General features: G+C 41.2%; 1 protein-coding gene across 3 annotated transcripts in view; it reads left to right on the top strand.

The window, feature by feature from the left end:
• The first annotated feature begins 3,369 nt into the window (after positions 1-3,369).
• Positions 3,370-27,416, top strand: part of LOC148010507 (uncharacterized) — a 49,708-nt gene continuing 25,661 nt past the window's right edge. The window contains exon 1 of one of the 3 annotated variants that reach the window (XR_015689567.1): positions 3,370-3,602. The gene's annotated coding sequence lies outside the window, so the exon portion shown is untranslated. The remainder of the gene's footprint in view (positions 3,603-27,416) is intronic. The other 2 variants (XM_087672064.1, XM_087672063.1) reach the window with 2 other exon arrangements.

The raw sequence follows: 27,416 nt of genomic DNA, 5'->3' as shown, positions 1-27,416 counted from the left end.
GACTATATGATCATGATGACATGTTGTTCATTGCATCCCACACACTTGGTAGATGGTCATGATCAATACTAGACATCCCATAATCATGTCAACGTTGTCTTTAGCATTTTAATTATTATGTTGTGCTCATGTTGCTCGTTGTGCTATCCAAGAGATTGCAATTTGCATTGAGGGGTTGCATGGATTGAGGATGCCATGTTTCACCAATTTCATCATTGTCATCGTCATCACCACTAACACCATCATTGCCATCATCATCATCATGTTCTTATTCTTCTTTGTGAAGCTTTGAAGGTTCTTGAATGTGTACAATGAAGCCTAGGCCAAGCTTGAAGTGGTAATGATCACATGTTTGAAGAGGTTGATAGGAGTTTTACGTTGTCTATGTGCATGGAATACATGGTATCATGATCTATGTGAATGGAATACATGGTATTATGAGTTTTGGACTAAGACATAGTGAGATAATCACATCTTGTTTGTGTATTCAAATCGCCCATGGATTGGGGCTTCAAACTTGAGATATTATATATGACACTTTCCCTAAAAGTACTATTTCATACTCATGTATCTCATGATTTGATAGCTATGTAGACAACAAGATCAATGTCAAATGCACCTTAGTTTTTGAATTTTATGCATTAGAGAGTTAATATTTGACTATACGATCACTTTGTGGTTGAGTTTGCTCTACTATTTTTGGTTTGAGAGACTTTTCACAAAGCTTTTGTTTTTATTGTGTCTTGAGTGTTGTGTGGTTGAATACTCTAAAATATATGGTACAAGGCCTAGTAAAGGTTGAAAATTGAGAACAATAGGGTTGGATTTGTTTCATAAATTGAGTCCACATAGAATATGGAAAGGCCTTCAATGTTATGGGTGTTTAGCAAGAGTGCCTTGGATGGAATACCTACCATGTCTTGATACTTGAGCATTGTCCTCGTAGGACAACTCCCAAGGCTTTCAAAGGTTTTGAGATTGCACCATTTTGATTGTAGCTCAAGGTGGATGGATTTGGCATGAAAGCCTAAGGCAAATTTTTCTTATTGATCATGCTCAATTGAGTGAATTGATTGATCGATTGAGTGGTAGAGCCTCTTGATTGATTTGTAGCTTCTTTGAAAATTTTGTGTGTGTGTGTGTAATCTTGTGCTATAAGCATCCTCCTTGTTGAGTCCATTGTAAGCTTCCAGATCTATACTACTATGTCATTTTGGTTGTAGGTTTTGGAAGCCCTGAATCTTCGGAGGGCTTCCGAAGCTAGCCCCCTTCCCAAATTTCTCCTTTTTAATTAAAACCCCCTCTCTCTCATGAAATATCTCTCCCTATCTCTTCCCTATCCCCCTTGACATTAAACCCCCCTTTCTTACACACTAGACTCTCTCTCTCTCTCTCTCTCTCTCTCTCTCTCTCTCAATTAAATCAAAGTTTTCACAAGTGTCTCTTTTTCCCTCTTTTTAAATTAGAAGTCTCTCTCTCTCTCTCTCTCTCTCTCTCTCTCTCTCCCCTCTTTTAATTAGATTAAACTTTTTAATTTAAACTTTCCTCTCTTTTTTTCTATTTTTAAATAAAATATTTTAAAAATTTTAAAATTGAATTTCTCTTTTAATCAAATATTTTTAAAATCTTTTTTTAATTTAAAAAATTTTAAATATGATTTTTCACATACTTTGAGAGAGAGAGAGAGAGAGAGAGAGAGAGAGAGAGAGAGAGAGAGAGAGAGAGAGAGAGAGAGAGAGAGAGAGAGAGAGAGAGAGAGAAGAAGAAGAAGAAGAAGAAGAAGAAGAAGAAGAAGATGATGATGATGATGATGATGAACACACACACACACACACACAAGTAAAAAATGAAAAAAGAGGAGAGGGAGAGAGAACAAAAGAGAGGAGAGAGGGGGGAGAGAGAAAAAGAGAAGAAAAGCGAGGAGAGAGAAAGAGAGAAGAAGAATAATAATAATATGAAGAAAGAGGAAAAGAGGGAGAGAGAGGGGGAAAATAGGAAAGAGAAAAGTATTTTTTAAATTTAAACCTTTTTTGAGAAAGGAAGGAAGGGAGAGAGAGGAGAAGAAGAAGAGAGAGAAAGAGAGAGAGAGAGGAACAAAGAGTATTGTAGAGAGAAGAGAGATAAATTTTAAAAGAGAGAATAAAAAAAGGAAAAAAGAGGAGATAGAGAGAGAAGGAAAAGAGGGGAGAGAAGAAAAGGGGAGAGAGAAAGAAGAAAAGCGGGGAGAGAAGAAAATGAGAGAGAGAGAGAGAAGAAGAAGAAGAAGAAGACGAAGAAGAAGAAAAGAGAGAATATTAACACAAAGAACGAATTGTAGAGAGATGAAAGATAAAATTTATATACTGAGAGAGAGAGAGAGAGAGAGAGAGAGAGAGAGAGAGAGAGAGAGAGAGAGAGAGAGAGAGAGAGCTTGAATAGAGAGAGAAAAAATTTGAGAGAGAGAGAGAAGGAAAAAAAGAGAAGAGAGAAGGAAAAGAGAGGAGAGAGGGGGGAGAAGAGAGACAATGAGAGAAGAATAACAATAAGAAGAGAGAGAATATGAATAAAGAGAGAGAGAAAATGTAAAATTTAAAAGAGAAAAAGGAAAAATTTTTTAAAGAGAGAATGAAGGGAGAGAGAGAGAGAGAGAGAGAGAGAGAGAGAGAGAGAGAGAGAGAGAGAGAGAGAGAGTGTGTGTGTGTGTGTGTGAAGAAAATGATAGAGGATGAGAGAGAATTTTACATTTGATGCGAGAGAGAGAACAAGGAGATGAGAGAAAATAAACTAAAATAAAAGAAATAGAGTGATAAAAAATTAAGCGCAGAGAGAGAGAGAGAGAGAAGAAAAAAATTAAAAACAAAGAGGGAAAAGAGTAGAGAGAAAGAAGACAAATGAATTGTCGAGCGAAGTTAGTTCATTTTAAAGAAGATTGAATAGCAATATATTATATTAAATATATATTAGTCACATGAAATATGGGTGCAACTAAATACAGTAAGAATGAATGGTGAATTGATCAATACATGTTATTGAGACCAATTATGCTAAAAGTAAGCATACGTTCGAAAAAAGAAAGCAAACCATACAGAGGTTAGATAATTGAAAACTCCATTTTCTAAAACCAAAAAGCACTAAAGTCAATAATTGTGTGTTGACCAAATTGATTTCGCAATGATCAAGGCAAGAAGCATATGGATCTTCGATGCTAGGTGGCTCGGAGGTGTTGATTGGTACTCAAGCAACTTGCTACATAAAAGTCCATTAGATATCTTTGTAGCTCTAATTATGAAGTCTAAACGTGGAAGAAAAATTAATTAACAAAATATAGACAAAAATCGTGAAAAGAGGCCAAAAGGCTATAAAGAATCAGCACAGCAAACGATTAAAGGTATGAAAGGGAAGAGTGTTGACAAGAACTAATAATTTCTTTGGCATGTAGCACGAAATTATAGCTAAGCTCTGGGTCTGAGTATCCACTTAAGAGTGCGAAGAAAGAGAAGAAGATGGAGAAGAAAGGGTCGATCGGTCGATGATTGATCGAGCGTCCCGTCAACCTGCTCGACCTCCCCGCGCACGCCTCGTCTCGCACAGCGCAGGTGCTCGACCCCAACTTTCCATCCCAGGTGATGCCTCGCGGAATGCACTACCCCTACCTGTCGCATTGTCAGTCGACATGTTTGAAATGCTTTCCATATTATCAGCTTCCACCTGATCTCAGCTGAACGTACGCACAAAGCTTCCTTAGTGTTCCTTCCATTGCAGCGACCTGACTCTTGCCTCTCTTAAACGCCTCGTTTACATTTCTCGATTTGTGAGTTAACATTAGCCATTGACCAATCTGCAGCAATAGCATAGCCGCTGATATGCCTTTATGACAGATAGGTTAACTGCATGACCGGGAACATGCCTTGGGGCCAAGAAAAAGGAATTTGTTGGGAGTCTTGCTTGGGTGTCAATTAACGATAATCTGACAAGTGCCACATTCCTCGGTCACACGCATATTACTATGACCTATCTTGACAAAATGACCAGAAGCTTGTATTTTTGAACAGTGCATAAATGTTTTGAAAATTTTTTCAATATTGGACTCATTCAATCCCTCTTCACATCGCCTCTCTACTTAGAATCCCACCAAGAAATACATCTTCATCAGTAGCCCATCCAGTATTTGCACATAAAAAGCACAAAATTTGTGTGCACTTTTTGCCTCATAAAAAGGCATATTGTTTGTGGGACCACTTGTACTCGTGCATCCCATTGTGGCTATCTTTGGGCATGAGATTCTTGCTCTTGGAGGCAGAGTGAATGTTGCTCCATTCTTGCTTCCTCCTTGCTATGGTGATAGTTGTTGCATTTGATTTGGTTGCACATTAGTGGATTTAGTTTCATTGCTCTCATTTGTGTAGTTCCGTTCATGTACTTTGTAGATCTCTATGCTCATTGATCTTGTATCTCGCATCCGCATTGTTTCATTTTGGCAATGCAAGTGTCTATCTAGGGTTGATGCTAATATAAATAGTGTTGCATGATTGATTGGTGTGCCCACAATTGTTGGTTAGCATTGTGTGTCATTGTGATCTAGGAGCTATTGGTGTTCAAGAGGCACCTTGGTGATGGTGATGATGTCTTATGTTTTAGAGTTTTGGTTGGTTTCGATTTCTTGGGCATGTGCTATCATAGGATGCGTTTGCTTGAGTGAATCCCGGGCTTGGAGTGCATTCTTGTGAAGAAAGAATGGCCGTTGTGTAGGCATCTCTAGCATGGTCTGATTCGCATGCTCCACCACACTATTCTTTGATGGTGTGTTCAGATGGAAATACTCCACTCAAATATTGCGATCCTTGGAAAATTGAGATAAGAGATTAGAAGTAAACTCTCCACTATGATCGGCTCATATGCCATGGACTTTGGAAGTAGTTTGCTTCTTCGCAAATACGTTCCACTCACAGAATCGAGAGCACACCTCGCTCTTGTACTCCAGAAAATAAGGCCACACATAATGACTGAAGTTGTCCACCTAGTGATGTAGAAGCCCACCTAGTGGCAACCTGTTGATATGGCTGCCTATGTTGCTTGTCCCTCAAATCACAACTAGGAGATGACAGATTGACATGACTAACATAGGCAGGCTAAGACCTCCTCTTAGATCCTGAGTGTGTCTGAAGACCCAACAACCTCATGTGATGAAGGGTAGAAGCCTTGGGCAAAGATCGTGTTGTCCTCTGTGGGATAGTAGGCCAATGTTAACTTGGAATCCATGATCCGATCTTGAACATAGGGATACTGAACCTCAATGTGCTTCATCTGAGCATGAAACATAGGGTTCTTTGCCAAGCTAGAGCACTCCGGTTGTCCACATGCAACTCTGCAGGTCCAGGTTGGGGAAAGCCAATCTTTGCCAACATGCAGTGAAGCCAAACTGCCTCCATAGTTGTAGAACATAATGCACGATACTCTACCTCTGTAGAAGAAAGGGCCACAGTAGGTTGCTTCTTGGTGCTTCATGAGATAACTCTTGATCCAAGGAAGAAGACATCACTTGTAGTGGACCATCTCGAATCCACATCACTTGCCGGTCAAAATCACTCCAAATAGAGAGAGTAAACCCCCTCTCCATACATGATATCATAGGATCAAGTTCCCTATAAATAACGACGAATGTGTAAGGTTTCTCTCCAATGCTCTTGAGTGGGAGTCTTCATGAAAAAAGACAACAAAGCCATGACAAAAGAAATATCCGGCCAAGTGTGAATAAGCCAAACGAGGGAGCCAACAAGATACCTATAATGGGTGGCATTAGTAATGGGAGCTCCGGCTGCCAAAAGCTTGGAATTTGGGTCCATGGGGAAAGAAATAGGCCGACAATCGGCTATACCAAACTTCGAGAGAAACTCGGAAATGTACCTATGCTACAAGATAAAAATGTCTTGTGCCATCTGATAAATCTCCAATCTAAGAAAGAAAGAGGATAGATCCGTCATGTTAAACTTCTCTTGCAAAATCTCTGGAGTATGATCAACCTCCTGACTATAGCTCCTTGTGATGTTAAGATCATCCACATACAAGATGAGAAAAACACACATGTTGCCCTTAACCTTGAAGTATAGGTTGGAGTCATGAGCCAATCAATGGAAGTCACTTTGTAGAAAGAATCGATCAATCCTCTAGTACCAAAGTGCGAGGAGTTTGCTTTAGGCCATAGAGGGCCTTCCACACTTTGTAGACATGGTCCTCCTTTCCATGCACAAGAAAACTTGGAGGTTATGAAACGTAAATCTCCTCCTTAAGGACACCATTCAAAAAGGTAGACTTTACGTCCATCTAATAAATAAGCTAGCAGTGGTGGGCTGCAAGAGCTAAGATAGCATGAATTGTAGACATTTGAGCAACAGGTGCAGAAGTCTCAAAATAGTCCAAACTGGCCCTCTAAGCAAAACCCTTGGCAACAAGCCTAGCTTTGTGCTTGTTCAAGGAACCATCTGCAAGGTACTTGGTCTTGTAGACCCACTTTATACCTATCAACTTTTGCTTTAGGGGATGCGGAACCAACTCCCAAGTTTGATTACGCTTGATAGAATTGAGCTCCTCTTGCATGGCCTGACGCCAAATATCCTGTGCAAAAGCCTCCTCAACTATAGTAGGTTCATTGTCATGAAAAATCTGTGACATGGGGTAAAGGTGCCTGTGCCTAGCTGCATGTGTATTAGTTACACTGACAGTACCCGCATACCCGCATACCTGTACATTGCAAGTGGCGGGTGCCCATCACTGTCACTTCATTCTTTATTCTTTCAGTGACATTTAAATAAAGGTAAGGCTGGTCACACAACATTGTGACTGTTGGAGTTTCCACATAGTGTGTGTCTCTCTCTTGCTCTTGCTTCTTCCACCATGGCTCTTGCTTCCGCTTCGTGCTTCAAATTCAGGCTCACTCCCTTCAAGCATAGTTCACACAAAGTGAACTATTTCGATGGGCCTATAAGCCAACTAATTTGCGTGGACCTAGAGGAGAAGCAGGAAAGTGAGAAATACTTGAATCCTGCCTGAGCTGTCAGTACCAACGAGGAATCCGAATAGGCTCATTTTGCTGCGAGGGAGACTGAGTACTTTCAATACCTGCAATGCATCTATCTGTGAGAGGGACTCCCCCTCACCAAGGGAAGGTAAATCCTCATTTGAAGAAGGCTTCCCCTTTGACGGTTGAGTATCTCTAGAAGACTTCAAAGGGGAGGTTGAAGGGGGTGGAAATATGGGATGGAGTGTCAAAAGATGACGTACCAGTGAGACAGTAGGGTTTGCGGGGAGGAACATGGAGTGAACTCGGCAAACATGGAGAAGAGAAGAGAAGAGAGAAGAAACTCTGATGAATGGAATGATGAAGATCTGAATCATGGAGTGAATGTGATACAAGGGAACAAGCACAAGGAAGATGATGAAGATAGCCATGAACCACGAACCGCACTGTCCTCTTGAAGGGGTGTGAGGGTAGTGGAGAGGCTGGAGAGAAGAGGTGACGGACTGAATGAATTAGCTGTGAGGAATGAATGAGAGAGTGGCCTATAAATAGGCGCAGCCGGTCTAGGATGGTGCCCCTTTTTGGGGTTGCAATCCCTAAACGCAAAACGCAAAACGCAGAAATGCAAAAACGCAAATTGTAGGTGAAGGGTTTCTCAACACCCCCTCTCAAGCCCAAAAAGGGGAACAAGGGAAGAGTGAGGTGGAGATGCAATGCTGCATGTTGAAGAATGCTCATGCAATAGGTGCCACTTGAACAATGTCCCTTGTGGGGAAATTGTTCACTTGCCTAAGCGCCCTAGTACAAAGATGATGAAAACATGCAATGCATAGGGGGAATGTCGGACTTTGTATGGTGCTGAGAACCATAAGGATATGCCCATACTTGATCTCAGGAGGTGGCTCCATGCTAACCAAGCGATCAAGGCAAGAAGAGAAGAGGAGGAAGAAGATGTAGAGGATCCCTAAGATCCAAGATTTCCACTGAAAAGGGAACCTGCAGTAAAGACCAGTAGACAGAGTAAACTGGAGAACCCGAAACACAACCTCGGGAGAGAAGCCACTAGCTCCGTGCATCCATGTTGGAAGGAATACGAAGGCCTCGTCACCAAGTTGCGGCTGAACCTTCGAGGTCGTGATCGAGGTGGTACTTGAAGATCCTGGGTATCAGTAGAAGAGATGACTTGTCGAAGATAGCCACCCCAAGAAAGTAGAGGATGGGTTCCCCCTCTGAGGTGGGGGGTGGAGGGGCCCCTGCTGAAGTCGAAGAAGTAGATGCCCCCTTTGAGGGCAAAGAAATAACATTCCCCTCTGAATCCCCCTTTGAAGTAGATAGGGAATCCAAAAACTCGTGGATCACGGACTCCAAAATGTTTGATGACGAAGGAAGTGCCACCGGTCGTGTTAAAGAAGGTATCTAGGGTGCCGAAGAGCTCCCAGAGGTAGCCTCTCGAATCTGAGTAGTCGAGGGTGGGGAAGGGTGGAGCTCAAAATGAGCAAGAGGTAGGCAACAGTCGCTGTCTCTGAGTGGAGCAGACTGGGTAGCTGAAGAAGAGGAAGGAGTCGAGCAGCCATTGTCTCTCGAAGGAGCAGAGTGACAAGGAGACGATATCAAACAATCATTGTCTCTCAGTGGAGCGGACTACAGAGTCGTAGGTCGTGGAAGCCACTGTACCTGAAAATAAGTGGGAGAAGACTGCCGCTGGCATTGTGATGATCTCCAGGAGGTTGTTGTGTCAATTGATCCTCCATGTGCTTGAAAGGACTTGGCGCGCATCGGATGCGTCTTATTTCCTTGAGCATAGTACTCTGATAGCCGATGTAGAACAATCTTTGTGGCCCAGAAAGGAGAGGTGGCACAAGGATTGCCTTGTGGAAGACACATATACTCTGGAGGGGTGGGGAGTAAAGGTCGAAGTCGGCAAGCATCGGTGGTGTGTCCGGTGATGCCACAGTAGGAGCACCCAATAGTCTGGCAATCTGTTGGGGGAGACGCCATGGTACCAGTGTGGCAAATTGAAGAAGGAAGAGGTCAGCCACCATGAATCACGAACTGCAATGTCCGCCGCAAGGGGTGTGAGGGCAGTGTGAAGCACGAACCGCAATGTCCGCCTCAAGGGGTGGGAAGGCAATGGAAGGGCTGGAAGTGAGCTGCCAGTGGGAGGAGGATGCGACCAACAATAAGAGGTTGCAACCAGTAGAAAAACGATGGTGAGGAGAGATAAAGTCTAAAAACGCAGGCAAGATAGCTTGCAGGAGAGAGAAAGACTAAAAACGCAAACAGTAGGACTGTGATGACATGGCAAGCTGTATGGCAGCCAGTCTGCACAGGAACAGCAGTCGCCTGGCTGGAATCCACTCCAAACTGCATGAAGAGGGCTGGAAATGAGGTGCCAACTGATGGAGACAACAATGGACAGCTTCGGCTGAGATGCCCTCTGCGAACGGGGTGTGGGCAGCAAGCTGAAACACCTGAAATCTGCAAAAATGAGATTTTGATGCAGCGGAAGAAGAAGAGAAGTTGATGCCAAACCCACCACTGGTCTTTGCCTTCACTGGAGTGGATGATCTTCGTTGCTAAGTGAGCAGATCCAGCTCTGATACCATGTCAAAAGATGACATACTAGCGAGACAGTAGGGTTTGCGGGGAGGAACACGGAGTGAACTCGGCAAACATGGAGAAGAGAAGAGAAGAGAGGAGAAACTTTGATGAATGGAATGATGAAGATTTGAATCATGGAGTGAATGTGATACAAGGGAACAAGGGTGCCATAGCACAAGGAAGATGATGAAGATAGCCATGAACCACGAACCGCAATGTCCTCTTGAAGGGGTGTGAGGGTAGTAGAGAGGCTAGAGAGAAGAGGTGACGGATTGAATGAATCAGCCGTGAGGAATGAATGAGAGAGTGGCCTATAAATAGGCACAGTCAGTCTAGGATGGCGGCCCTTTTTGGGCTGCAAACCCTAAAGGCAAAACGCAGAAACACAAAAACGCAAACTGCGGGTGAAGGGTTTCTCAACAAGGAGTAGTAGTCACATCTGTCAAAGGTGGTAAGGAGGCTCGGATAGAGTGTGGAGAAGGAGAGGGAGGAGCCAAAGATGAAGAAGGGGTGCTAAGAGGCGACTTGGAAGTGAGAAGAGGAATTGAGAGTGGGAGAGGGGCATGTCGATGACAAAGAATCACCTGCAATAGAATCATCAATAGGATCCTCGGAGGGTTAAAGCCTCATCGAAGATCACATCCTTGCTCACCTCAATCTTCTGTATTGTTAGGTCGTAGAGTCTATAGCCCTTTGTGGTAGTGTTATAGTCTACAAAGATGAGCTTTCTAGACTTGGAGTCAAGTCTTGTCTTCCTCTTCTTCTTGTCCACATGGATAAATGCATCACATCCAAAGATACGTAAGTGAGACACTGAAGGTGTTTGCTTGGTTGAAAGCCTTGTAGGGAGTCATGTCCTCTAATGTAGAATTCGAGGAGGGTTGCGGATGTGAACTGCAATAGCCATTGCCTCATCCCAAAGGGTATGAGGAAGACCTCGATGCTCCACCATCTCTAGCATGGTGCGATTCACATGCTCCACCACACCATTTTCCGAAGGTGTATTGGATGTGTATACTCCACCCAAAAGCTGTGATCCCTGCAAAATTGAGAAAAGAGGTTAGAAGTAAACTCTCCATCATGATCTCTTGCACGCCATGAACTTTGGAAGTAGTCTGTCTCCACAAACATCTTCCACTCATAGAAATGGGAGTACGCCTTGCTCTTGCACTCTAGAAAATAAGGCCACACATAATGATTGAAGTCATCTATGATCATCAAATACTTGGCCTCCCCAAGGGAGGCCCGGACCTATGCCCGTAGGTCCGCAAAGGTCAGTATGAACCAACTCAAGCGGAGTAGCAGCCCTCCTAGTGGTAACTTGGGGATGAGGTTGCCTATGTTGCTTGCCTCTCAAACAGCTAGGGCATAAAGTGTGAATAGGAGGGAAATCAGGAAGTCCCTCCACCATCTTCTTCTGAGAAGCATGTTGGATAGCATCAAAGTTGAGATGGCCATAATGAGCATGCCAAAGCCCAAGCTCGTGGAAAGGCCTTGTAGCTAAGGTTGTGAGTGTGTAAAGCCCATCCTCCAGGGATCCTATCCAAAGAACGACACTTGTAGATGCATCCTCCATTGTCATTGCATCTTGTGTAAAGACCATGTGGGTACCAAGCCGTGTAAGACCATCAATAGACAATAGGTTAAAACCTAAATCCAATACATAGAGAACTTTGGCCAAAGAAGATTGCTTGTCTCGCAATAAAGGAATAGTCCTTACTCCTCGAATGAGAATGGTAGAGTTGTCACCAATGGTGACTGTGCCCCCTATGGCACTCAGATCTCGAAGCCAATCCTGTATGTAGGTCATGTGAGAATAGGCCCCATTGTCAACGAGCCAAGGCTTCTCTTGAGTAGAAGAAGCAAGAGTTGTATTCTCCTCGGCAAATACATGTATAAAGACAGACTCTGTTGTCGTCGGGGTGTAGCCTTTGTATCCTTTGAATCCTTCTCCTTTGGCTTCAAATGGGGGTACTTTTGCCAACACTTCTCTCGGGGATGAGTGCCCTTCCCACAGTGTGGGCACTTGGGGGCGTCTTCTCCTTCTCATCCTTCTTGTCCTCCTGCTTCTTGTCCTTGGCCTGTACCCATAGTGAATGCCTTGATGGAGTGAGAACCACTGGCCCCAACCTCTTTGAGTCACTCGGTATGCTCCAAGATAAGCGGTGGAAGCTCCTCCCATAAGAGTGTCTCGTGGGTCCTTGATGTGATAAGGTTGGTGTAGATAACATCAAACCGAGGAGATGGCGGTTGAGTCAAAAGGATCATAGCCATGTCTTTAGAGGATATTATCTGACCAAAAGAGGCAAGCTCACCCCTTATATTCTCCATCTTCGTAATGTGCTCCTTCATAGAGGAGTAGTCATTTATGATTGAGGATCCGCAACTTCTTCTGGAGGGGAATCTTGTAGACAAAAGTCTTGTGCTGATATAAAGATGCAAGCTTCTTGTACACTTCCGCCGCGGCCTTCAACTTGTGAACATGCACAAGGAGAGAATCGAGCAAACTCATAAAGAGAAAGGATTGGGCTCGAGAGTTGAGCTGATCCCACGAGGCTGCTCGGTTCATAAAAGTCCCATGTGCTGGATCCTTTGTAGGATGGGAGATAGAATAAAAAACAAGAGACATGGCCACAACGAATAGTTTATACCATCAAGTTTGTCTTCTTTGGGTAATGAAGGTAAGATAGGCATTTGCACCAAGGGTATCAAGGATGGCATCTTCACTTCGGGCGGAGCCTTCTATGATAGATGAATAGAGGGGGGATGGGTGTGAATGAGGGACTCCGCTCGCTGATTATAATCGCGATAATCGGGTCTCCGTTTAGAAGAGTGTTTGGAAAGAAGCTTCTCCTTTGACTTATCAAAGCACGTGAACTGCTAAGACATCTTCAATCTTGCAATCACCTAGAAAGTTGCATTTGTCAAAGAAAGGTTGTCACCTGCCACCTGAAGGGGGTCACCTCCATAGGAAACTATGGCCTATGCTAGAAAGTTGTTGCTTGAGCCAGAAAACTGCTGCTTGACAAAACACAAATTTGCGTTTGCTGCAAAACATAGAAAATTGGAGCCATCTGATGTTTGAACAAGGTCACCAGTCTTGGATGATGTCGCTTGGTCTTCAGAAGGATTGATCAGGCATTGGACCACTTGTTTGGGCATTAAATGTAGCAAACACAGGCTGAAAATGTGCTATTAAGAAATTTGGGCTGCTCCTCTGCTATGAAAACTTGCTCTTTTGCAAGAAATCTCCAAATTGCGTCCTCACTTAGGCAATGATACCATGTGAGAGTGCGCAACTGAAGAGAAACACAAACATAAAGCCCACACAGAGAGAGAGAGAGAGAGAGAGAGAGAGAGAGAGAGAGAGAGAGAGAGAGGAAGGAAGAATACTACATTGATTGAAAAATAATGTTGATACAATGGGAATGGGTTGATCAATCCTTGCACACAGCCCAAAGCGTTAGTGAGGGCACTGGATCAGGTTGAAGAGAGCGTGTCTGCCAAGTGGGAGGTATGGCTATAAATAGCCAAAAGACCAAAAAACAGGCCAACTTGCATCTGTAGGGGCCATAAATGCTGGCCGACCAGCAATAAATGCCGGTCACTTCAAAAAAATGCCAAAAAAAATAGAGGAGGCCCTAAAAAAATCCTAGATGATAATGAGAAGGTCCAAATTGGCCTAGGAATGCACACAAGAAGTCGACAATTGAAGAAAATGCACCTAAACTGCCAGAGCTCCTATATCTTTGTCAGACTCAGACAAGAGCTCACAACCATGAGATGATAGACTAACATGACTAACATAGGTAGGCTAACAATATCTTCCTCTGCAAATACATTCATAAAGACAGACTTTGTCGTAATTGGGGTGGCCTTTGAATCCTTCTCCTTTGGCTTCAAATGGGGTAATTTTTGCTAGCATTCCTCCTAGAGATGAGTGCCCTTCCCACAATGTGGGCACTTGGGCTTCTTCTCCTTCTTCTCATCCTTCTTGTTCTCTTGTTTCTTTTCCTTAGCCTTCTCCTTCTTCTTCTTCCCTCTACTTGTACCTCCAATAAATGCCTTGGTGGAGCTAGAACCATTGACCCAAATCTCTTTGAGTTGCTCATCATGCTCCAAGACTAGTGGTGAAAGCTCCTTCCATAAGAGTGTCTCGCAGGTCCTTGATGTGATAAGGTTGGTGTAGCAGACATCGAACCAAGGAGGCGGCAGTTGAGTCAAAAGGATCATAGCTATGTCTTTAGAGGATATCTTCCGACCAAGAGAGGCAAGCTCACCCCTCATGTCCTCCATCTTAGTGATGTGCTCCTTTGTGGAAGAGGAGCCATCAAGGATATCTTCTGACCAAGCGAGGCAAGCTCACCCCTCATGTCCTCCATCTTAGTGATGTGCTTCTTCATGGAAGAGGAGTAATCAATATTGAGCATTTGCAACTTCTCAAGGGAAATCTTGTGGGCAAACGTCTTGGGCTGATATAAAGACACAAGCTTCTTCCACACTTCTGCTACGGTCTTCAACTTGTGAATGTGCATAAGGATGGAATCCTACAAACTTAAAAAGAGAGGATTTGGCTCAAGAATCGAGCCGATCCCACAAGCTTGCATGGTCCATAAAAGTCCCATCGGTGGGATTCTCGTTAGGACATGGAATAGGATAAAAAACAAGCTCCCGAAGATCGAAGGTGTCGAGTATGCACTCTACCTTACACGACCACACTGAATAGTTTGAACCATCTAGTTTATCTTCTTTGGGTAAGGAAGGTAAAATAGGCACCTACACGGAGGGTATCAAGGATGACATCTTCACTTCGGATGGAGCCTTGTGCGACATTTGAATGGAAGGGGTACAATTGCAAATGGGAGACTCCTCCCACCAATAATAGTTGTGATAACCGTGTCTTTCCTTAGAAGAGTGTCTAGAAAGAAGTTCCTCCTCTAAGTCATCAAAGCTCGTGAGGTAATAAGACATCTTTGATCGTGTAATCACCCAAAAATGTGTGTTTTGGTTAGCATGGAATATAGAAAGTAGTCAGCTATAGTGAATGTAGATGTGCCGCTTGCACACAAGATGCTGTTGCTTGCCACCAGAGGATGTCACTTGCACCAAGGGTGTTGTCGCCTGTGCAGGGGGGCGATTGGTTGTTAGAAGTTGTTGCTTGGCCAAGAAAGTTGCCGGTTGTTGCTATTTGGGCAAATAAATGCTATTGCCTGCTATTGTTTGGGCAATAAATGCTGCCACCTAGTCTTGTGGATTGACGACCTATTGCCAAGGATGGTTGTTCTTGCATGAAACCTCCAATGATGGCTGTATTTGCAGCAAATGCAAGTTGGAAAACCTGTGTTTGGGGATTGGGCTGCTCCTCGGTGAAAGATCACTTGCTCCTTTGTCGAGAAATCTCCAAACTGGGTCCTCACTTAGGCAATGATACCATGTGAGAGTGCGCAATGGAAAAGAAACAGAGAGAGAGAGAGAGAGAGAGAGAGAGAGAGAGAGAGAGAGAGAGAGAGAGAGAGAGCAGAAGACGAAAGAAGAATACTGCACTGATTGAAGAAGAATGCTGATACAAATGGGATGGATTGATTAGTCCCTACATGCAGTCCACAGTGCTAGTGGGGGCACTAGATCAGATTGATGACGATGGCAGCACCAAGCATGGAGTGTCGGAGTACTGGAGTGCGCATCTACATATGAGGGAATGAAAACCGGAGAGTGTGTGTTTGCCAAGTGGAGAGGCTAGCTATAAATAGCCAACAATGGCAAAAATTGGGCGACTTGCAACTGTAGGTGCAATAAATATTGGCCTACCAACATTTAATGCTGGTGGCATTTGGAGAGATGATAGAAAAATATCAAGAGGCTCAAAATCTGACCAAGGTGACCTCAAGATCAAGTTGGTCGAGTATAGGTAACTTCTCACTGAATTCTCTACTATAGGGACTTCGAAGTCCTTTTATGACTAGGTCACATTGTTTCTAAATAAGCTGTTGAAGAAATACTTCCATTTTGCACAGCATGTGATCTTGCAGCCTATCATGCCTACATTCTATGAATTAAAATATCAACTATTGTATTGTGCTTGCTATTCAATCAATTTCATAGTACTTTCTATTTAGAGGGGGCCCTTGTTGCATTTTCTTAGAAGGGGCCACAAGGGAAGGGCAAACAAAACCAAAGTCAAAATAAAAATTAAAAATAAAATCAAAACCAAAATTAAGCTAGAGAATCACAAGGAACTTCCTAGTCTTCTCTTAAACCTAGGTGGTAGAATGTATCTAAGAAAAATAGCTATTGTCAATATGATCAAAAAGCTAGTCATTATGACAATGAGTGTCGATTAAAGGCAAGAGGCACATAGCCGAAACTTCGGAATCAAACCTTTGCCCCTCAGTTGAGCAAACCCCCAATAGGGAATGCAAGGTGGTGGCAACCAAAATCAAGAGTAGTGGCGTGGTCAGGCCCACACTACCATTGGTTAGCCATCATAGTCAACATCATTCTCAATGCTAGAGGGTCTAGTGATGTTGACTATGATGGCTAACCAATGGTAGCGTGGTCAGGCCCACACTACCATTGGTTAGCCATCATAGTCAACATCATTCTCAATGCTAGAGGGTCTATTTGATTGGTTTGCAAAGGTCCACCTTGTCTCCTTAGAGACATCCAAGGATGCAAGTCTTGTCCACATCTATGAGTTGGCATGTCCAGATCAGGAATAACTCCTTGATCAAGGTTCAAACTCACAGTTGCGTGAGTTTTACTACTGACCAAGGTCTGCAGCTAGCTACTTTGGATGATGTTTACTATGTCCCCTAGCTTTGGGTGAACTTGTTATTTGTTTAGTAGCTTTGCTATTAGAGGCAAGCAGTCTTCTTTATAGTGACCACAATCAAGGTCCTTGACTCTTAGATTGGTTTAGTAATTTCTTGTGGTGAGGTATAGCGTAGTGGCCTTTACATGATGACCTAGTTTCTTTCTGAGCCGACAGCTGAGGACTTAGAGTTTCATTGCTTGTAGGCTTTAGCCACCACACAAGAGCCTATGAACAATAAGCATCTTTGGCATTACTACTTGGGGCATCTCGATTATGACTCTCTTTATGAGCTGTCTTCTTGGTAGATGGTTGAGAGCCTTCCATGCCTGAAATTGTCTCGAGATGTTTGCAAAGCCAGTTAGCTAGGGAAACAATACCACACTCCATTTCCTCAATAGTTCACACATAGAGTTGAGGTGTCCTTGAGATTGTTCCATGCTGATCTTTGTAGGCCACCATCCATTGCCGCCTTGGATAGGGCGTTGTACTTTTTGATAGTGAATGATTTCTCTAGATACATGTAGTTGTACTTCATAAAGCATAAATCTGATGCATTCACCTATTTTTTTGCATGAGTACGGCTCATAACCAGACTGGTTGTTGTGTAGGTTGTACGAGGAGTGATAGTGGTGGTGAGTTTATCTCCCATGAGTTCACCAAGTTTCTATAAGAGCATGGTATCTCTTGCCAACTCACCTCAATCAACTCCCCTTCTTAGAATGGAGTCATAGAGCGTAGGAACCAAATAGTAGTCATGAACATGGCACGCTCTATGCTATTTGTAGCAAAGCTCCCTCTGAGCGTCTTTGGGTTGAGGCTATTAACACTTTGGTGTACCTTTTTTCGATTCTCGGCATGTAGTGTCCTTTAGAGTCTTTGGGTGTTGTGTGTACACACACTCCTTGATCTCCTTATTTTTATTGGATATTTCTTCGAGGCGAAAGCCTCTTGTTTGCTTGATCCTTGAACTAATAAGGTGATTGTATGGAGAGATGTCAGTTTTGATGAGAGGGACATTGTGTAGTCTTTTGCACTGGCCTTTGAAATAGTTCCTTGGCATACACCATTGGAGGTAGTGCCTTTTGAGCTGGGTCTATCGCCTGCTCCTGACCTTCCCATAGATTCTTTAGCTTCTAGGTCCCCTTCGTGAGACCCATTACGTTGTTGGTACAAGCAAACCATGCAGGATTCGAGGATCCTTCCATTGGATTCCACTCCAGGGGGCTCTAGAAGATTTGTCCAACTTGCTTCTTAGGCTTTGTGTCGTTGTTTGCAGCAGACTACATAGCACATTCTGAGCCGGAAAGTTGGTAGGAGGCTCTTCAGCATCCCCAATGGCAAGAGACCATGGAAAAAGAACTAGAGAGTATTGACAAAAAGGGGATTTGGACCTTGGTGGTGTTAGTGTGTCTATTTTAGTCAGTCAGTTTGTCATCTCTTGGCTGTGAGCTTCGTTAGAGTCTACAAGCTCTAATTGTGTTTTTCCTAGATTTGTTAGGCAAATTTGAGTTTATGCAGCCTTTGTATGACATTTTCCAGCCCTTGCCACCTTCTGATTGCTTCAAGAGTGCAATGTCAGCATTATTGCTGCTACGCAGCATTTGCACCTTGTCTAGCTGTTGCCGACTTTATTGCAGCTCGGTCTGATTTTTTGGATCCCCAGTCAATTGGTTGGCTAGTTTTTTGTGTTTTCAGCTATGTATAGCTGATTGGCTGGCTGGGAAGATCACTTCCTTTTTAGGTGCTCCATTGATGGCTGCGGTCTCCTTCATCTCTGGCATGGACAGCAGGCTGGATATTCTTTGTCTCCATCACTGTCACCGTTGGTGGTGTTGTCATCATTTTAGCCTGATCCGGTGCCCTCATTGACACGTTGGGCTGCGTGTAGGGACTGATCAGTCCACTCCTTTGCATTCAGCATTCTTCTTTAGTTAGTGCAGATTTCTTTCCTTCATCTCTTGCTGTCTTTCTCTCTCTTTCTCTCCATGTTCATGGTTCTCTTTTGTTGTGCACTCTCACATGGTATCATCGCCAAAGTGAGTACTCTTGTAAGTGCGGGGAAGAACGTGAGAATGACAATACTTTGAACTTAACCAACTTGATAATTATCACCATGAAAATTGAGAGAGAGAGAGAGAGAGAGAGGAGTTGACACCATGTTGAGAGGGAAACCGGCCCCTTCCCCTTTTCAAGAATTTATTGAAACAAAACCACAGGCACCAAGTGTTTGAACTATATACAAAGGGGTTGATTTGCTACAATTATGAAAACTAGGGTTTTGAAACTTTAATTTCTGCAAACTTTGGGTAGCAAGTTGATTCTCTTATTTAGTACTCGGATTAGATCAAGCTAAGTAGAAAGTGTTTCTCAGATGAGAGATAGATAGGAGAGTACAAAGCATGTAGTTGAAGTTTCGGCACGAGAGCTTGTTTCAAATGAAGAGAGAGACCTCCAATATGTAGGTGTGGAGCTCGAGTTTTCAAAAGCGAAAAGTAGAGGTTATAAATGACAAGTGTTTGCTAAAAATGACAAGTGTAGGGGTACTTGTCTCTTCAAAATGACACATGTTCTCTTCTAGATGCCACATGTTACTTTTTTGGAGAAAGAAGCTTCCAAACTTTCTACTCTAAAAATTTCTCAAATGGTTAAGAATTTGAGATAGCTGTCGAGACAAAATTGTTCCTTGCAAAATTCTGGAGCCTTTGACGTGAATAGAGTTTCCATTTGAGCAGCTTTCAAAAATAGTAACCTCCTAAATTTTAGGAGTTACCCAATTTAGCTTTTAAAGAGCTTCATTATATAGGTTAGCCGGTTCATGGTTTGTTTCTTTGATCATGAGTATCCGATTTCTGTTTGAAACCACTCATTGTATAAGCTTCTAGTCAATGTGACTGTTCGAGTGTAAAAGTCTTAGTTATTTAAGCTTTTTGGTTAATGTGATCGTCTGACTAAACTTTAAATTTCTCTTGGGCATCTCGTCAATGAGGACCCAAGCATAATTATAGGATGTTCTGCGACCCTTAAATAGAAAGATAAACATTTAATCACATTATGAAACTCTTAAATAATACAAATTGCGTTTCAAAGTACATGAGTATCAAATTAATTTGGAATCATTGAGCCAATATGTACTGGTAATAATTGATATACAAAAGGTTTATTAGATCCCTCCCTCTTGAAATCCGTCTTGTCCTTAAGCCATCGCTTGAAGTATTTCTGATGCTACAGCTTCTTCATAAGCTATAAGGATTTCTGGATTATCTTTAAAATACTATTCCGATGTTCATTTAGAATCTAAATAAAAGTAATTTTTAAATTTAAAAAGAAATGTTTTAAAAATGTTTCTTTTTCGTTTTCTGATTATATAAAATACTATTTACTCTAGTTGAAGTATCTCCTCCTATTCATCTACTTCAGGTGGATCTACTATTATAGGTTTCAATGGTGGAGGCCCTTCTTAAGACTTTAAAAGATAGATATGAAAAGCATTGTGAATTTTCCTATGCTCTGAAAGTGATAACTTGCAACAAATATTATTAATCTTTTCAATGTCTTGAAATGGCCCATAATTTCTTACTGTGAGCTTAGTGACTTGGGATAAAGGTTTATTAGAGCTTCTTAGATGAACTTTGTGAAATTTCAGCCACATCCAATCTCCTTCTTGTAAAAATCAATTGTCTTTGATGCTTATTTGCTACTTTTTTTTGTTTTTCTTGAGATCTTTGGATAGCTTGTTTAACTTAGGCGAAAGCTGTATCTATATCACGCTCGAACTCATTGGCATAATATATCTTTTCCTTGGTTTTGAGAATAGGTAATAAAAGTGGTTTTCCATATATAATTTCAAATGGTGCTTTACTTGTAGAAGTATAAATTGTGTTATTATAGGCATATTCTACCATAAGCAAATACTTTTCCCATTGTTGGTTGGCTTTATAGCAATAGCACTTTAGTATATCCAATATTGTGAGATTGACTATCTCACTTTGACCATCTGTTTGAGAATGATAAAAAGAAAATGTAAGCTTTGTATCCAAAATTTTTTAAGAGCTTGCCAAAAGAGACTAGTGATTCATGGATCTCTATCACCCATGATGGATTGTGGTAACCCATGATACTTAAAGATTTGTTGAATAAATATTCTTGCCATATGTTGCGACTTGATAGTTTTCTTGACTGGAATGAAATAAGCTTATTTGCTAAACTTGTCAATAATAGTCGATATATCATCATTGGCGTTTGCTGATTTTGACAAGCCAAAAATAAAATCCATAGTAATGGCTTTCTAAGGTTGGTTCAGAATTAGTAATGGTTGCAAAAGCCGTGCAGGCTTTTAGTGATCAAATTTAATCTTTTGGCACATAAGACATTCTTTGATAAATTGCTCAATGTCTCGTCGAAGACTTGGAAAAAAAAAAAACATTTAAAGTGCCTTGGTTGTGGCTAGAATATCACGATGAGCCATGTAAGGTGCTGCATGACATTCTTATATTACTTTAGGCTTGAATCTTTAGTAACACATAACTTATTCTCTATCATAAGAAATCCATCTTTAATAACACGAGAGTTTATTCTTTTATCAAGTTGTAAATTCTTCCAAATGATTTTAAAATCTTTATTAGAAGCATACATGTCCCTTGTACTAGTAAAATCTGTATGATGAATCATGAACATTGCATGAATCTGAGGTATTTTTAAGAGGAATTTGCTACCTTGTTTTGCTTTCTAAGAATATATATTATTTGAAAGTTAAATTGAGCTAAATAATTGGTTTGTCGAATATGCTTTTCAAAAATCTTTGGTTGGCTGAGAAAATGTCTTAAATTGTCATGGTCTGTCTTGATGAGAAATTCTTCATCTAAAAGATAGTATTTCCAATCTTTTAAAGCTTGAATGATAGCCATTAACTCCTTTTCATAGGTAGTAGCATTTCTTTTTGCATTTTGCAACCTTCTGCTTGTATAAGCAATTGCATGCTCTTTCTGGTTTAAGACTGTACCAATAGTTAATTCTGGCGATTCTACAATAGCCTTGAATTTTTTTGGATCCATCCGAATCTCATCTTTGGATACACTATGGCCCAAGTAGTGAATCTCTTTTAGGAAAAATTCACTCTTTTTGCCATTCACATAAAGTTTGTGTTTATGGAGTTCTTGAAACACTATTTTCAAGTGTTGCTTATGCTTTTCTTTATCTTTTGAATGAACTAAAATATTATCAAAGAAAGCATTTATAAACTTCCGATGTGCATTAAAGATTATTTTCATCATTTTATTAAAGGTTGCAAAAGCATTGGTGAGACTAAATGGTAGCACAAGAAACTCATACAAATCAAAAGTTGTCATGAATGTTGTTTTATGAATATCTTGAGGAGCAATCCTTATCTAATGGTAGCCACTCTTTAAGTCAATCCGAATGAATACTTTGGATCCATTCAATCTATCCAAGATATCATCAATTCTTGGAATGGAAAACCTATTCCGAATTGTAATTTTTTTGAGGGCTTTGTAGTCCATACCCATGCGCCTCCATCTTTCTTCTGCACTAAGAGGACTGGAGAGCAAAAAGGTGAGGAATTGGGTCTTATTAGACCCTTGTCCAAGAGCTTATTCACTTACTTCATGATCTCCTCTTGTTGTGTTGGACTCACACAATAGGGTGGCCTATTTGGAGGTGAGCTCCAATGGATGAGATCAATGTGATGATCTTCTAGCCTCTCTAGTGGTAACTCGTCGGGTAAGGTGTCTATAAAACAATCTTTATACTTCTTTAAGAAACTCATTCGGTTCTTGTTAATGGACTCTTTAGTTCTAGACTCTTTGTTAGAATCTTTGATAAAAATCAAGTACGAGGAAATAGACTTTTTCATTGCTTTACAAATTTGTACATGGGATAAGATGAGAATAGAGTTTTCTTCCACCTCCATATCAAAAGATATATTTTTACCCTTGAAAGGGAATCTAAGCTTATTTTGATTTCAATCAATGGTTGGATCTATTCTTCTACGCCAAGGTATTCCTAATCCAACATCACAATGACTAAGATCTCCCATGACAAAACTCTCATGATCTACTTAATCTTCTATCTCAATTCGTAGTTTCCCAAGAATGGGAGTAACTTCAGACTTCATTTCTTGAAAAGCAGCACCTGACATTTCTGGTGTTCCAAATCTCTCCTTTGGTAGATGTAGAGCTTGAATAATTTAAGGATGGATATAATGATATGTAACCCCTGTATCAAGATGAATGAGAACAGGTTGATTAGCAATCTTAACCCAAGTCATAAAAAGGTTCTTTTTCTCTGATGGAGTTTCATCCTGTGCAAGGATTGTTTAGGTACAACATTTGCTTGAGGTATCTTCTGGGGCTAGTTTTTCTTCTTTGGCTTATTAGGGCACTGACTAGTCATGTGTCCTTTTTTCCACAAGAGAAACATCGTCATTCTCTTGTATATTCTGCTAACTGTTGATATGTTAGCTTCTTGGCATATGTAGTTCTTCAGCTTCTAAGGTTGCATCTTGGGTTGCTTTCAAAGTATTAGGCTTTGTCATCTTGATAGCTCACTGCAACGTCGGATGTAATCTGTGGATAAACTTTCTCATCTCCATATTGGAAGGAACTTCATTAAGAGATATAAACTTAAGAGAAACGGCTGTAAACCTGCTGATATATGTTTCAACATTGTCTCCATGGCTTTGCTTCAGCTCATTCCATTCTTATTGCACATCAGCTTCAAAGGATAAAGACAAAAACTTCATGTTGAACATCTCTTTAAACTCTTTCCAAGACTTGGGTTCCTTTTCCTCTTGAACAACTTTGAGCCACCAATTCAAAGTGGTATCCTTTAGATGCATTTTAACCATTCTAATTTTTTATTTTTTTGTATAATCTTCACCACCAAAAGTAGCATTAAACTATCTAGTAAAAGACAGAGCTTTTTGAGAATCTCTCTTACCATAGAAAACATAAAACTTGATGCTATTCTCTCTAGGCTTAAAGTTTCTTTTAGCATTATTTTCTTTTGCTAAAAGCATATTTGGAGATTTGACTACCATGGAAACAGTTTGTTCTTTGACTTTCTCCATGCCCTTCTCCATGGAGAGATTCTTGGGACAAGAGGAGGCAGCTTGTGTATGATGAGACTTTGAAGCCACTGCTTTGGTGGGTCCTTGAATGATAGGCGATATGTTATCTTTCGTAGACTTAGTGACATCAATAACATTGATACCTTTCATGTTGAGGCAGGTCTTCGTAGTCGTAATACCATTTGTCTCAAGAGCCTTCTCAGCAAGAAAATCTTCAAAGATCTTCAATTCTGCGCGTGTTCTAGCCCTTCTCTCCATCAAAGCTTGAATTTCTTAATCAGCTTTCAGCTCCTTGTATCTTTGTATCTTCTCATAATCAGAGAAGCATATAGATATAGAGTGTCAGGAGCCTTTCAATTGTTCATTAAAATTCTTCTCTTCACCAATTGACATGGTGAGAAAGTTGGGCCCAAAGATCTTATCACCCAAAAAAGTTCTTGTAAAGAAGTCATTGCTCTGATATCAATGTAAGTGTGGGGAAGAACGTGAGAATAACAATACTTTAAACTTAATCAACTTGATTAATTATCACCACAAAAATTAAAAGATAGAGAGAGAGAAAAGAGTGGACACCACATTGAGAGAGAAACTGACTTCTTCCTCTTTTCAGGAATTTATTGAAACAAAACCACGGGCACTAAGTGTTTGAACCATATACAAAAGGGGTGATTTATTGCAATTTTAAAAACTAGGGTTTTAAAATCCCAATTTTTGCTAACTCTGGGTAGTAAGTTGATTCTCTTCTTTACTACTTGGATTAGATCGAGCTAAGTAGAAAGTGTTTCTTGATGAGAGATAGATAGGAGAGTACAAAGCATGCAACTGAAGTTTCAACACGAGAGCTTGTTTCAAATGAAGAGAGAGACCTCCAGTATATAGGTATGGGACTCAGGTGCTCAAAAGTGAAAAGTAGAGGCTACAAATAACAAGTGTTTGTTGAAAATGATAAGTGTAGGGTCACTTGTCCCCTATACTTGTCTCTTCAAAATGACACATATTCTCTTCTAGATGTCATATGTCACTTTTCTAGAGAAAGAAGCTTCCAAACTTTCTACTCTAAAAATCTCTCAAATGGTTAAGAATTTGAGATAGCTGCTGAAGACAAAATTGTTCCTTGCAAAATTCCGAAGCCTTTGACGTGAATAGAATTTCAATTTGAGCAACTTTCAAAAATAGTAACCTCCTAAATTTCAAGAGTTATCCGATTTAGCTTTTGGAAACCTTCATTATATAGGTTTATTGGTTCATGGTTTGTTTCTTCGATCATGAGTATCTAGTTCCACTTTCTGAAACTACTTATTATATAGGCTTCTAATCAATGTGACTATCTAAGTGTAAAAGTCTTAGTCATCTGAGCTTTTTGGTTAATCTGATCATGTGACTAAACTTTTAATCTCTCTTGGATATCTCATCAATGGCGACCCAAGTATAATTATAGGACATTCTAGCCATTGGCCACCCTTAAATAGAAACTTGAATATTTAATCATATTTTAAACACTTAAATAATATAAATCGCCTTTCAAAGTATATGAGCATCAAATTAATTTGGAATCATTGAGCCAATATGTCTTGGTAATAATTGATATAGAAAATGTTTGTTACAATATGGATTTACCTCTTTAAGAGGAGATCCCCTTGGTTGAAATTCGATCTTCGGGAGCTTGTTACCGTACCTATTCCTTGTCCGGTGGAAGATCTCCATGTGGGAACAACAATGGATCATGCACCCCTCTTGGATCGGCTCAATTCTCAAGACCAATCCTTCCTTTTTATGAGCTTACAACATTTTGTCTTAGTGCATGTTTGCAGGTTAAAGATGATGGTGGAAGTATAGTTGAAGCTTGTGTCTTTGTATCACAAAAGATGTTCGTCCACAAGATTTCTCTTGAGAAGAAAGTTCGGATGCTTAGTGTCGGTGACTCTCCTTCCATGAAGGATTACATCAACAAATTGGAGGACATGAGGGATGAGCTTGCATCCCTTAGGAGAACTATCTTTTCAGAGGATTTGGCAATGATTCTCTTGACTTGATTGCCATCTTTAAAGTTCGATATGTTCTACACTAGTCTTCTAACATGGAGGATTCGAGGGACTCTTATTTGGGAGGAGCTTGCTCTATTGGTCTTGGAGCATGATGAGCAGCTTAAGGAGGTCGGTGCCAGTGGATCCAGCTCCACGAAGGTTTTCATAGCAGGTTCAAGAGGAGGGAGGTAGTAGGTGAAGCCAAAGGCAAAGAAATAGGAGGACAAGAAAGAAGACACAAAGGATACTAAGAAGAAGCCCAAGTTCCTACACTATGGGAAGGGCACTTATATAGAGGGGAAGTGTTGGCAAAAGTACCCTTATTTGAATCCCAAGGAGGGGTCTAAAGATTCAAAGGCTACGCCAGCTACCATTGAGTTTGTCTTTGTCCGTTTATTTGAGGTGGAGGACATTGCTCTTGCTTCTTCTTTTGTGGAGAAGCCTTGGCTTGTTGATAGTGGGGCCTCTTTCCACATGACTTACCACGAAGATTGGCTTTAGGACATGAGATCTAGAGTTGGATCTGTCACCATTGGTGACAACTCTTTCGTCCACTGGTCATGGAGTGGGGACTATTTCCCTATTGTTGCATCAGCAAACCTCTTTAGCCAAAGTCCTTTATGTAGTCAATTTCGGATTTAACCTATTGTCTATTCATGGTCTTACATAGCCAGACACCCGCGTTGTGTTTACACAATATGTAGCGACATGGGAGGATATTTTTCCAATAGCGGTTCTTTGGACAGATACATATGAGGGTGGACTTTACACACTCACAGTCCTTGTTGCATGGTCTTTACACGAGCTTGGACTGCTTTGGCATGCTTGCTATGGGCATTTAAACTTTGATACTATTAGGTGGGCTTCTTAGAAACAGATGGTGGAGGGACTTCCCGATTTTCCTTCTATTCACACTCTTTGCTCCATCTACTTAAGGGACAAGCAGCATATATAGCCTCATCTATAGATTGCTTTTCGGAGGGCTTCTACATTGCTCGAGTTGGTTCATACCGACCTTTGTGGACATATGGGCATGGCCTCCCTTGGAAAGGCCAAATATGTCGTGTTGATTGTTGATGATTTCAACCGTTGTGTGTGGCACTACTTCTTGGAATACAAGAGCAAGGCGTACTCTAAACTTTTGCATGTGGAAGGTGTTTGTGGAAATACAATCATCTTTCAAGATTCATGGTGTATGAGCAAGCCATGGTGGTGAGTTTTATTCCAATTTATTTTTTTAATTTTGCAAGGATCATGGTGTTCAGGTGGAGTATTTCCATCCGAAAACACCATTCGAGAATGGTGTGGTGAAGCACTCCAATTAGACCATACTCAAAACAGCCTGATCAGTGTTTAGAGCATAGGAGTCTACCTCATTCCATTCCCTTTAGGGTGAGGTAGTGGGTACAATGAATTCATGTCCGCAAGAGATCCTGTACTTTGGTTTGAAGGATATGACTCCCTATGAGGCTTTCTTTGGAAAGAAGCCTTTCGTATCCCACTTTCGCATCACCCTCCCTTACTTCTTTAGATCGACAGGGAGAGGGTGTCTCCCTTCATCTTTCCCCTCCACTTTGAGAGGGATCACTTTCTTCTCTTGATGATGATAGGGTTTTGATTAAAATTTGATAGAGACACTATGTATGTATTTTGTACTTTGTATCATCTTTTGTATCATGAGGATGACCATGATTGTAAAATAGCGTTTAAGCAAGTGAATAATTTCCTTGTGAGGGCCTTGTCCAATTGGCACTGTTGCATAGCATTTTGCATGAACATGATCACTTGCATTGCCTCTTGCATAACTCTAATGCATCAATATTCTGTTCTTGTAAATATGCTTTTGTGCGCACTTATCCCTTTTCAGTCTTTGGAGTGGTTGACTCTAGATCGATCATT

The sequence above is a fragment of the Lygodium microphyllum genome, chromosome 29 (genome assembly GCF_053477565.2).
Source record: "Lygodium microphyllum isolate KBCC chromosome 29, Lygodium_microphyllum_v1.1.10, whole genome shotgun sequence".
NCBI classification, from domain to species: domain Eukaryota; kingdom Viridiplantae; phylum Streptophyta; class Polypodiopsida; order Schizaeales; family Lygodiaceae; genus Lygodium; species Lygodium microphyllum.
The sequence above is the reverse complement of the archived record's forward strand: the minus strand, read 5'-3'. Positions and strand labels throughout refer to the sequence as shown.